This window comes from Ahaetulla prasina, chromosome 10, assembly GCF_028640845.1.
Source record: "Ahaetulla prasina isolate Xishuangbanna chromosome 10, ASM2864084v1, whole genome shotgun sequence".
In the NCBI taxonomy this organism is placed as follows: domain Eukaryota; kingdom Metazoa; phylum Chordata; class Lepidosauria; order Squamata; family Colubridae; genus Ahaetulla; species Ahaetulla prasina.
In genome coordinates this window covers 33286813-33297934 of record NC_080548.1, presented here as the reverse complement: position 1 = coordinate 33297934, position 11122 = coordinate 33286813, and positions in this window count along the sequence as shown.

The following is an 11122-nucleotide window of genomic DNA, read 5'->3' as shown; positions in this document are numbered from 1 at the left end:
AGACAGCTAAGGGGTGGGTGGGGGGTGGGGGTCTCTTACGTTTTCTTGGCAGGGAAGCCAGCAGTGTTGAAGCCAGGCGCTGTGTGTGCCCTGGGCAAAGCTGTTCAGGGCCTCGGGCGCTGGGTAGAGGGGTGAGTGGGTAGGTGGGGGGTCCCTCTCTCCACTGTGGGATCCGTTTTCCTGCAGGGAAAAGGCTGCCGAGGGAGCCTTAGCTGCTCTTATTCCTGCTCTGCTGAGGTTTCCCTCTGGCTTCAAAGCCTCTACAAACGCAAGAGAAATTCAAATTATAGAATGGGGTCCCAGTGCCAAGGACCCCTCCCCCCATAACATGCGGCTGCACTAATGTGGGCCTGTTGCACCTCATTCTCCCCACAATCCAACACAAATTAAAATAAATAAAAATAAAAAAATAATAAAAAGTAACAAAGTGGCTGCATCCCATCCCCCATCTGACAAAAATTAAAATAAATAAAATGGCTGCATTCCATCCCCCTACTCAACAAAAAATAACAAATGAATATTTTTTTTAAAAAATAATAATAATTAAAAGTAACAAATAAAGTGGCTGGATCCCATTTCCCCCACCCCACAAAAATGAAAAATAAATAAATGAAAATGAAAAATAAAATAAAAAAATAGGAATAGAATAAAAATAGTTTAAAAAAAATTAAAAACAACAAATAAAGGGGTTGCATCACATTTCCAACAAAAATAAAAAATAAATAATATAATCAAAGTATTAATAAGTAAATAATAATTAAAAATAACAAATACATTAATTAAAAAAACAAAACGAAAGACACTCAAGGGGCAACCTGGATGGGCCCCTCTGCCTTTTTCTGCTGTAGGTTTTCTACATTTCTCTCTTTTTCTAGCTCTTTGCTGGCTGGGGAATTCTGGGAGTTGAAGTCCACCTCTCTTAAAGTGGCCATGCTTGAGAAACGCTGCTTTGGAAGAAACTGCCCTTATGGATTGAAGGTATTTGGATTCCTTCAAAACATATCCTGCCACACGATTTAGTGTGGTTTAGAAAGGAGAAAGATGGGACAGGATTTGAACTCAGGGCAATTGATTCCCATGGGAAGAGATGTCCAGCATCTGTCTCAGAAAGCCTGGGGCTGCAGATGCGCTCCTTATAGTCACCTGCCCCCCCAGATTCCAGGCTCCCTCCTGCTGCCCCCTCTCCCCCCTCCGCCATCAGTTTGTCTTCCCAAAGAGAGAGGGAGGAAAAGGAGCCACGGAGCTGGATAAGATGTGGCTGTGGTTACCATGGTGACCCTGATAAAAATATCAGTGGAGGCGGTGGATGGTTTAGGGCAGGGGTCTCCAACCTTGGCAACTTTAAGCCTGATGGACTTCAACTCCCAGAATTCCCCAGCCAGCTTTGCTTTGCTGGGTGGGAATTCTGGGAGTTGAAGTCCACCAGGCTTAAAGTTGCCAAGGTTGGAGATCCCTGGTTTAGGGCTTGGGAAGGTGAAGCGCCCCACACGGCTGTCTGTCAGGCAGCCACAAGGCCTTTTGGTGACCCCCACAGCTACTCCTCCAGGCTGAGGAGGGGAGACCCTTGGCACAGCTGGTAGCTGAGCAAGGAGATGCCGGGAGGAGAGCTGGCCTTGCAGCCTGGGTCCCACAGAGCATAAATGCACTCTGCACATGTTCCAGAGCTTTCCCTGGTCTCAAAGGCTCGCCTGAGTCCTCTGTATTTTCTCCATGGCTTCAAATTTGGGGTTCTCCTCCCACACAAGTGGAAAATCTGGTCCTCCCCACGCATCCCCTCCCCCAACCTCTGTTATTTGGGGCATTTTTGAAGGCCTCGGACAGTGGACATGGGTCCTCCTCCTCTTCCTCCTGCAGAATGGGGGAAGGGGGAGGTCAGGGATGGGGAAGGGGCTGGCTTCCCAGGAGATGGCGGTGGGGAAGGCGGCCCTGCAGCCCTTCCTGGAGTGGGGAAGAGGGAGCTGGTTGCCGTTGCCTAGCAACTGGAAGATCACTAGGCAACCGCATCCGCTTCCCTTTTGCCAGGGAGATTTTGGCCAAGGCAACTGGAAGAACTTTTGAGGTGGCATGGATTTAGGAAGAGGGGGGGTGGGGGGGGCAGCCTTTTGGGGGAATCCCTCCCCTGCGGGCAGGAGGGGCCAGGGATGAGATTGGCACAGCTCCCCTGGCTTTTGTAGGCTAGGAAAGCTGTACCAGGCGAAGTGCAGCCTGTCAAAGAAAGGCTGGCACTTTGTTGGGAAAAAAGCCCCCCCCCCAACCTATTTTGTTTCTCACGTGAAAAATCTTAGAATAGAATAGAATTTTTATTGGCCAAGTGTGATTGGACACACAAGGAATTTGTCTTGGTGCGTATGCTCTCAGTGTACATAAAAGAAAAGATACATTCGTCAAGAAACATAAGGTACAACACTTAATGATAGTCATAGGGTACAAATAAGCAATCAGGAAACAATATCAATAAATTGCAGTCATACAGTCATAAGTGGAAGGAAATGGGTGATGAGAATGATGAGAAGATTAATTGTAGTGCAGATTTACTAATAGTTTGACAGTGTTGAGGGAATTATTTATTTAGCAGAGTGATGGCATTCGGGAAGAAACTGTCCTTGTGTCTTGCACACTAGTTGTTCTGGTGTGCAGTGCTCTATCGCATCGTTTTGAGGGTAGGAGTTGAAACAGTTGATGTCCAGGACGTGAGCGGTCTGTAGATATTTTCACAGCCCTCTTTTTGACTCGTGCAGTATTTAGGTCCTCAATGGAAGGCAGGTTGGTAGTCATTGTTTTTTCTGCAGTTCTATGGGCAAGTTCTGACTGGCACCACACCTGTCATGGTTTTCCAGGGTGAAGGGGTTTCCTGGATCACTGCCAGCTTCAGCAGCGGGAACTTCCCCTGCCCTTCAGGTGCCCGTAGGGTCTCTTCCCTTCCGGCAAAGCCCAGCAGGCCGGGCAGGGTGCCAGGCCAGCGGGATTCACACGGCTCCTTCTTTGTACCAGGGGAGGTTGCCATGGTGGTTCTTTGGGAATTGCAAGCACAGAGTGGGTGGGGGAGCACGGCATGGATGCCAGGGGGGCACCGGTGCCAGGAAATGAAACAGGCTGGAAATGCAGCAGGATCTTTCCTGGAGACCCCACTCGCTCGACCTTCCAGACCAGATCAGAGTTCTGGTTTTGGTTCTTGGTGGGAGCGAAGGTTGGAATCAGCTCTCTGCAAGGCAGGGAGGGAGGGGAGGGAAGAAGGAAGGAAGGAAGGAGAAAGGAAGAAGAGAAAGGGTGAAGGAAGGAATGAGAAAGGGAGAAAGAAAGGAGAGAGAAAAAAAGAAAGGAGAGAAGTAAATGAAGGGGGAAGAAAGGAAGGAAAGAAAAAGAAAAGCTAAGAAAAGAAGGAAGGGAGGGAGGGAGGATCCTTCCCGGAAGTATCGAATCACCTGGTGGCATATACTGTAAATTCAATACATAAATACAAATTTAATAAATAAATAATGTGACACCCATCTTAATGTCATCAAGATTAAGAAGCTGGAGAGTTAGAACAAAATTTCCCCGCATTTCCCTCCCTCTTGTTCCTCTTGCCAGTTGGGGCTGGGGGGGTTGGGGGGCTCAGCATGGCTTCTTCCAGTGTGGAGTGGGTAACACTTGTGGTGCCAGGCTGTCCTTGGGCGAAGGGGGGGAAGGGAGGGAGGGAGGGAAGAGGCTGCTAGAGCTGGTCGGTCTCCTCCAGAGGAGGAAAGGATTCCAAGAGGCCACCAATCGAGGCTTCAGCGGAGCCCAGCTTGGCCATCACTTCCTGCAAATTAAGCCTTGATGGCCGGGAGCTGTTTGGGACCTGTGTTGGCATGTCAGGCGGCCGGCCGATGAAGATGGATGATACGGGATCTTAATTAGGAGGCCATCGATTCCAGGTGACATGGAGAGGCTGCACGCCAAGGATTTCCAAGCGGCTCTCTTGATTGATTGGCGGCTGTCAGAAACTCTCTGTCCCAGAGGCCTCCGGCCTGTCGCTTTTGATTTGAATCAGGCCCATCTGTACGTTGCCTGGCAGGGAGTCCTTTCCTGCTCCCCGTCTGCCCTTGGCATCTTTAAGGTGGTAGGTAGATTTAAAGCATAACAAGCCTAAAATGTTATCTTTTAAAACAGGGCTGCCCAACTTGACCGCTTTAGGACTTACGGGCTTCAACTCCCAGAATTCCCCAGCCAGCGCCACTGCCAAGCAGCAACCCTTGACCTCTTGCTGAGGTCTAGCCCCATTTGCAAACCCTCACCCCACTCGTGAGCCCCGGCGGAACCATTTGTGAGAATCTAACCAATGCTTCCCTTCCTGGCCTGAACAGGAATAAATTTCCAGCTCAGATTTTGCAAAATAAATGTAATTTTCTCCTAGGGCCTCTATGAAAATGGATCCCAGTGTGGGGGAGCCCTCTAGTGGTTCTGTGCAGGACTGCAACCAAGCACTGAGGACTGTGTGAAGGACCTTGGCGTGGGTCAGTCCCGTGAAGGGAAGGAGGGCAGGTTGGGATGCTAGTTGCTGACCCTCTTCCCATGGGTCTTTTCCAAGTGAGTGGCCTCAAGAAGTAGCATAATGCAGGGGAGAGGGAACCATTTCTTATTCAGAGGCTGCTGGCTTCCAAACTTCTCTGGAACTTTTCTTCCTTGTTTTGATGTTTCTCATTCTGGGCGAGCATAAAAAGTGGTATCTTTATATTGCAGATGTAGGCATGGAAAGGCAAATGTATGTTTTGATTTTAGTTTTCCTTTCCTTTCCTTTCCTTTCCTTTCCTTTCCTTTCCTTTCCTTTCCTTTCCTTTCCTTTCCTTTCCTTTCCTTTCCTTTCCCTCCTCTTCTCTTCTCTTCTCTTCTCTTCTCTTCTCTTCTCTTCTCTTCTCTTCTCTTCTCCTCTCCTCTCTCCTCCCCCTTTTTTTTCTGCTTCCCCTCCACCTTTCTGCCTTTCTCTTCCACAATTCTGCTTCCCTTCCTTCTCTGCATTGACAAGGCAGAAAAGCCACGAGAAATATACATTTCTAAGTTACGCCTTGTTTTCCTTTAGGCACTTGCCACGTACCAGAAAGCCCTCCTGGAATAAGTCTCCGTCCTCTAAAAAATTGCACACGACAACTCTACACATGTTTTACAAGGAAGAGGCTGGCTCTTTCGAATCCTTTCAGGCTTCTTCTGAGCCGGTCCCAGGTGATTCCCCCGCGCTCCCTTGCAAAAGGCAGGCAGGAGATAGCGGCCGATGAAGCCAGAGCTGGAGGGGGCTTTGCAAATCAAAAGGCAGCGGAATTGTTTCCTTCTGCCAGCGAGGCATCCCTCCCTCCGTTGGACAGTTGCAACTTGATTTTCACCCCTGCCAGGCAGGAAGCTTGAAAGCTGCCCCCCTTTTAGTGAGAAACAGACCCCTTCTTAAAGGATGGGCCTTGTTTCTTAGCAGACGCATCTTGGCGGAGGCTTCTAAGCCCCGCTGTGTCCAGATGGTCCAGGAATGCGACCACAGTAAAGCACCATTCCGGGCTTTTATTGGGTTGTAAATTAGATTTTGGGAGGGGAAAAAAAGGCAAATTCTAGAATCCTGGCGGCTGAGAAGTGGAATGCTGTTGCCAGCTGGGCTTCTCACGGAGTGGCATCTTTGAGGCAGGCTGAGAGCGCGATTAAAATCTCTTTTGAAATAAATTAATCAGAATTAGATCTTGGCTCCCAGGGCTTGCAATGTGAGGCTTTTCCCACAAGAGTTCGGTCACCCTGGTGGCCTCTCCAAATTCCTTTTCTTTTGTTCCTCCCCAGAAAAGCCTCCATGAAGGAGAAGAAAAAGGGAAAAAAGAATCTGCCCCAAGGGGTTGCATTGATGGGATGCATGTAGTTCAGTCTTTAGAAAGTGAGCAGCTGCGAAGGGTTTACAGAGTGCAAGGCAGGGATTGGAAACAAGGAAAGCTGTTAGGTTTTTATGAAAATGGATGTTGGGAACACTAAACACAAAATACGTGTAGTTCTCAACATACAACAGTTCATTTAGTGACCGTTTGAAGTTACAAACGGCGGTGAAAAAAGTGACATGACCATTTTTCACACGTAAGACTGTTGCAGCATCCCCAGGGTCACATGATCAAAATTCAGAGGCTTGGCAACTGGTTCATATCTATGACAGTTGTGTGTTCCCCTTTTATGACACTCTGACAAGCAAAGTCAATGGGGAAGCCTCACTTAACAACCATGTTACTAACTTAAGTGCCTTGTTAAATGCAACGATTAATGTAACAACTGTGGGAAGAAAAGGCATTAAAATGAGGCAAAATCACTTAGCAAACTGTTTCACTTAGCAACAGAAATTTTGGGCTCAATTGTGGCATAAGTCGAGGATTATCTGCCGTTCAAAAGAGTATATTTAAGGCTGAGTTTGCAGTTTGCAACACTTTCTTAGCCCGTGGGATGACTTTGTTTAAAACACTGTTTTTCAAACTTGGTCACTTTAAGATAACTGGACTTTAATTCTGGGAGTTGAAGTCCACACTTCTCCAGGTTACCAAATTTGAAAAAAATGGTTTTAAAAGTTACAACAAGACACTGAATGTTGAAGCCACCGGTTAAGACTTTGAGAAGTCTTCTCAAAAAATATGCACAATACATTTCAAGGCCCCTCTTGGCTGCATTGCCTAGTTTATCATGAAAAAGTTAAATTGCTCCCTAAAATCGCCTCTGGAATGGACCAAGATCCATAATTAAAAATGCCCGAGCAGCAAATTCATTTTTAAAAAGTGCCTTCAAAGCAAACATAAAAATAAATAAAACATATAACCGCAATCTGCAATTCGTCAAATCAATACAAGTTATATATATATATATATAAAAAGGTCAAAACCAGCAGAAAGCCAGATTCCTTTTATAGCCCACCTACCGTCAATTCAGGACAGCTTTGGAGTCCCAGCCACTTCCCAGAGCTTGCCACTAGAGGGCGCCGTTGGCCAAGGCATGTCAATAGACCAAACAGATGGGTGTTTAATTGTCTGGGTGTTCACAAATCTGGCCTGGGCGCAGGGCAGTGAGAAAGGAATAGAGTAGACTGAATGAGCTGGAAGGGACCTTGGAGGTCTTCTAGTCCAGCCCCTTGCTCAAGCAGAAGACCCTATACTATTTCAGACAAGTGTCTGTCCAGTCTCTTCTTTAAAACCTGCAGTGTTGGAGCACCCACAACTTCTGAAGGCAGGCAGTCCCTCTGGTTAATGGTCCTCGCTGTCAAGAAGTTTCTCTTTAATTCCAGGTTGCTTCTGTCCTTGATGAATTTCCAACCATGGTTTCTTGTCCTGCCCTCCTCAGGTGCTTTGGAGAATAATTTGACCCCCTCTTCTTTGTGAATACTAAAAACATCTCCTCCCAACCTCATGCTAGGGTCCCCACTGATAGGCAGGTGCAGTTTCTGAAGCAAATAATTGTGGATTTTAAGCATCTCTTTCCCTATCACCCATCGCCCTTTCGGACGGAGAACAGAGCCTTAGAGGAGGAGGAGGACTGTGGGGGTCCTGGGTGCTCTCTGGGCTTGGTGGTTTCCTTGCAGGCATTTCATGACCCAGCTAGGTAACACCATTAATGCTAGAAGGGACTGTATATGAACAGAGAGCAAACCCCACCTAGCATTGATTATGTTATCTAGTTCAGGGGTCTCCAACCTTTGCAACTTTAAGCCTGGAGGACTTCAACTCCCAGAATCCCCCGGCCAGCAAAGCTGGCTGGGGAATTCTGGGAGTTGAAGTCCTCCAGGCTTAAAGTTGCAAAGGTTGGAGACCCCTGATCTAGTTGGGTCATAAAAAATCTTAAAGTTGCTCTACTTGCTGGGGAATTCTGGGAGTAGAAGTCCACAAGTCTTAAAGTTATTGAGGTTGGATACCCCTGGTTTAGATGACACCCACCCCCCACCCCCACCCCCGTTATCCGCTCAGGACTTGGCGGCCAAATCCAGTCTTAGAAATCTGGGGCTGAGAGGTGGGAACCCCCGGGGAACCTGAGCGCCCCAGACCTCCCTCCCCTCAAGGGACAAACTAATTCGGGTCCTTAGCAAAACCAGGGGTGGCATTTCTGCTTCTGTGCCTCTTTCCAAAACCCTTTGGGGTCAGGAGAGGAAACAAAAAGGAAGCGAAAAAGGCTTCATTTCCCTGCTTTTTTGCGCCATTGATTGTCCGGCTATTTTAGCCAGAACAGATCAATAATTAATTAGCCCTGAGTCAGGAATGGAGGGCCAGGTGAGGCCTGGATGTGGGAGGGGCAGAAAGGCTCAGCATTGGTGGCCTCGGCTGCAGAGAACCTGACGGACAAAGGCTGATTAATTAAAATACAGACACCGACTTTGCTTTTTCAATGATTCCCTTGGGGTCTTGGAAGATGGCCAGGTCTGGATGCTCGTCGCTGACCCTCTTCTCTCCATGGGCTCTGGAGTCCAAGGAAGACCCACTTAGGAGGTTGGAGACCCACAAATCTCTGGGGATAATGCTCAGTGGTGAGAGAGCATGACTAGTGGTGTGAGTACAGGCAGTCCTTTTGACTTACAACCGTTTGTTAAGGGACCATTCAAAGTTACAACGGCACTGAAAAAATTGACTTATGACCGGTTTTCACACTTACAACCGTTGCAGCATCCCCAGGGTCACATGATCAAAATTCTGATATTTAGCAATTGACTCACATTTATGACGGTCACGTGATCCCCTTTTATGACCTCTTGACGAGCGGAGTCCATGAAGAACCCAGATTCACTTAACGACCATGTTAACTAACTTAAAAATTGCAGCCACTTAACAACTGTGGCAAGAAAGATAATAAAATAGGGCAACAGCAATTTAGGGCCCAACGGTGGCCGAAAGTCAAGGACTACCTGTACTTTCAGTGCCCACAATTCAGGGTGGGGGTGGGGGGCTACTCTTCCCCAGGGAGGGGGCAGCTGCCCTTTCACAGCCTCTCTTTCCCTCCTCCCGATGTCTCCAAAGGAGGCCGAGGCTGGCAGTAAATTTGGTCTTTAATGGCAGCTTTCCTGCATTCCGGCCGTGGAACCATCACAGAAGCTTCCTCTGCTGACTGATGGGCTCTGGCAACCCCATCAAGCTGTCCTTGCTCTCTTTTTCTGTGAGAGAACAAGACAGGGCGGGGGAGGGGGGAGGCAATAGGATAAATATCCACCCAACCCCAGGGGAGGGGGCGACTGGTTGGGCTTACCTGACTTTGGGGTGGGGGGGTCTGCAGGATCTGCTCTCCTCCTTCCTGGGGCCCTTCTCAGTCCCCCCTCCTTTAGGTCTGAATCCCACCAACTTCTCCAGCTCCTGAGAAGGCAGCCCGATCAAGGACAGAAGCGACCTGGAATTTCCTGACAGGGAGAACAATTAATCAGGGAGCCGGTTTCCCTCCAGAATTTGGGGGTCCTCCATCATTGGAGAGATTGGGCAACCAGTTGTCCCGAATGGCATGGAGCAGTGGAGTCCAGCCCTGCCAACTTTAAGACTTGTGGACTTCAACTCCCAGAACTCCCTAGCCTGTGTGGGAGTTGAAGTCTCCCAATTCTGGGAATTGACGTCCGCAAGTCTTGAAGTTGCCAAGGTTGGACTCCACTGGCCTATGCCATTCTGGAAGATTAGCTGTCCAATATCTTTTGGAAAACCTTAGTTCTCAGTTGCTTCTCTCCTTGATTAGTTTCCATCCGTTGCTTCTTGTCCTGCCTTCTGGTGCTTTGGAGGATAGGTGGATCCCCACTTCTTTGTGGCAGCCCCTCCAATACTGGAAGACTTCTATCTTGTCACCCGTAGTCCTTCTTTTCATTAGACTAAACATATCCAGTTCCTGCAACCGATTTTTTTGTATGTTTTCGCCTCCAGTCCCCTTTGTTGCTTTTCCCTGTACCTTTTCTAGAGTCTCAGCATTTTCTTTGCAGCTGGCATTGCGCCTTTGTGCCCTGGCCACTGCTGGGGAGTGGGGGGGCTAGCTGGCTCCATCTCTGCCCATCTCTGCCAGGTTAGGAAAATGCCCGGGCTCTGCCTCTTGCTGCCTGCCCAAGGTTACCATAGCAATACGGCTCCCTTTCAAACTCAGGAGAGGGTGGTAATCGTTTGTAGGGCAGCCTGGCACGCACAGCTGCAGCCCCTGGCTCTCTGCACTTCAGGCCCTCCCAAGGAAGCCAGGAACTGGAGGCGGCCCCCTACCCTCTCTTGGCAGATATCACGAGGAAGGTCTTCGTTGGGTGGGTGGGGGTGGGAGAGAAGGAAAGGCGCCGTCTCATTTTCACCTGACCTGACTAATAGCTGCACTTAGAGAGAAAAACCTGACACACGAGTGCCAGGCCTCATCGAGACAAGAAAATAAGCTGTAATAATTTGTAAATTACAGGGTTTCAGAGTCTAGGCTAGAAAAAGGTCCTCGGATTTAATTTTCATTTTCTTTTTTTTTTTCTTTTTCTTTTGCAAAAATATCATGACTCGGCACACCTGTCAGGGCTGGGGTCTGGTTGCCGGGGGCCGAGGGGATACTTGAGCTGAAGCTGGTTTTCTCCAAGAACTGCTGGATTTTGGAGAAAGGGGAGAAAGAGATATTCTGGGCTTCTCCTGGGCTTTGCAGAGTCTGGGATGGGCCCAGGATGAGACCTAAATCTGATTTTTCCTCTGCAATGACATTTAATTAAACATGATGAGCAAGGTGGCTCCCCAACTGTGTCTTTTACTGCTTTCCACCAGCATCACACAAAGAGTCTGGTAGCAGCATCGGTGCTCCCTGGGTGCCACAGTTTTTGCTCTGGGCTGGGCACCGGGCAGCTTTGCCACGTCATTTTGCGTCGACACATATCTCTGTGGTGATGGCTTCCCAATCTGGGGGCTGCTAAGAAGGTTTTTCCCCGGCCTTCCGTTTGTAGGGAGACCAGGACAAGGATGCGAAGACCCTTTTCTGCTATCGCCAACCAGTCTTTCCAGAAAATCCTCCCAAAGGATGAATTAGACTTCCTCTGCCAAAGACAACATTTTCAAGGGTTTGTGGTTTCTGCCTGAACCATCTTGAGGTCTCAAGGCTGGGTGGAAAATGGAGGGAGCCCCAATGACGTCTCCTTGAAGGGGGCAGCAGCTTAAAGAGAGCAGATGGAGGGTCCGGGCTCTCCCCAAGCTCTCCAGGT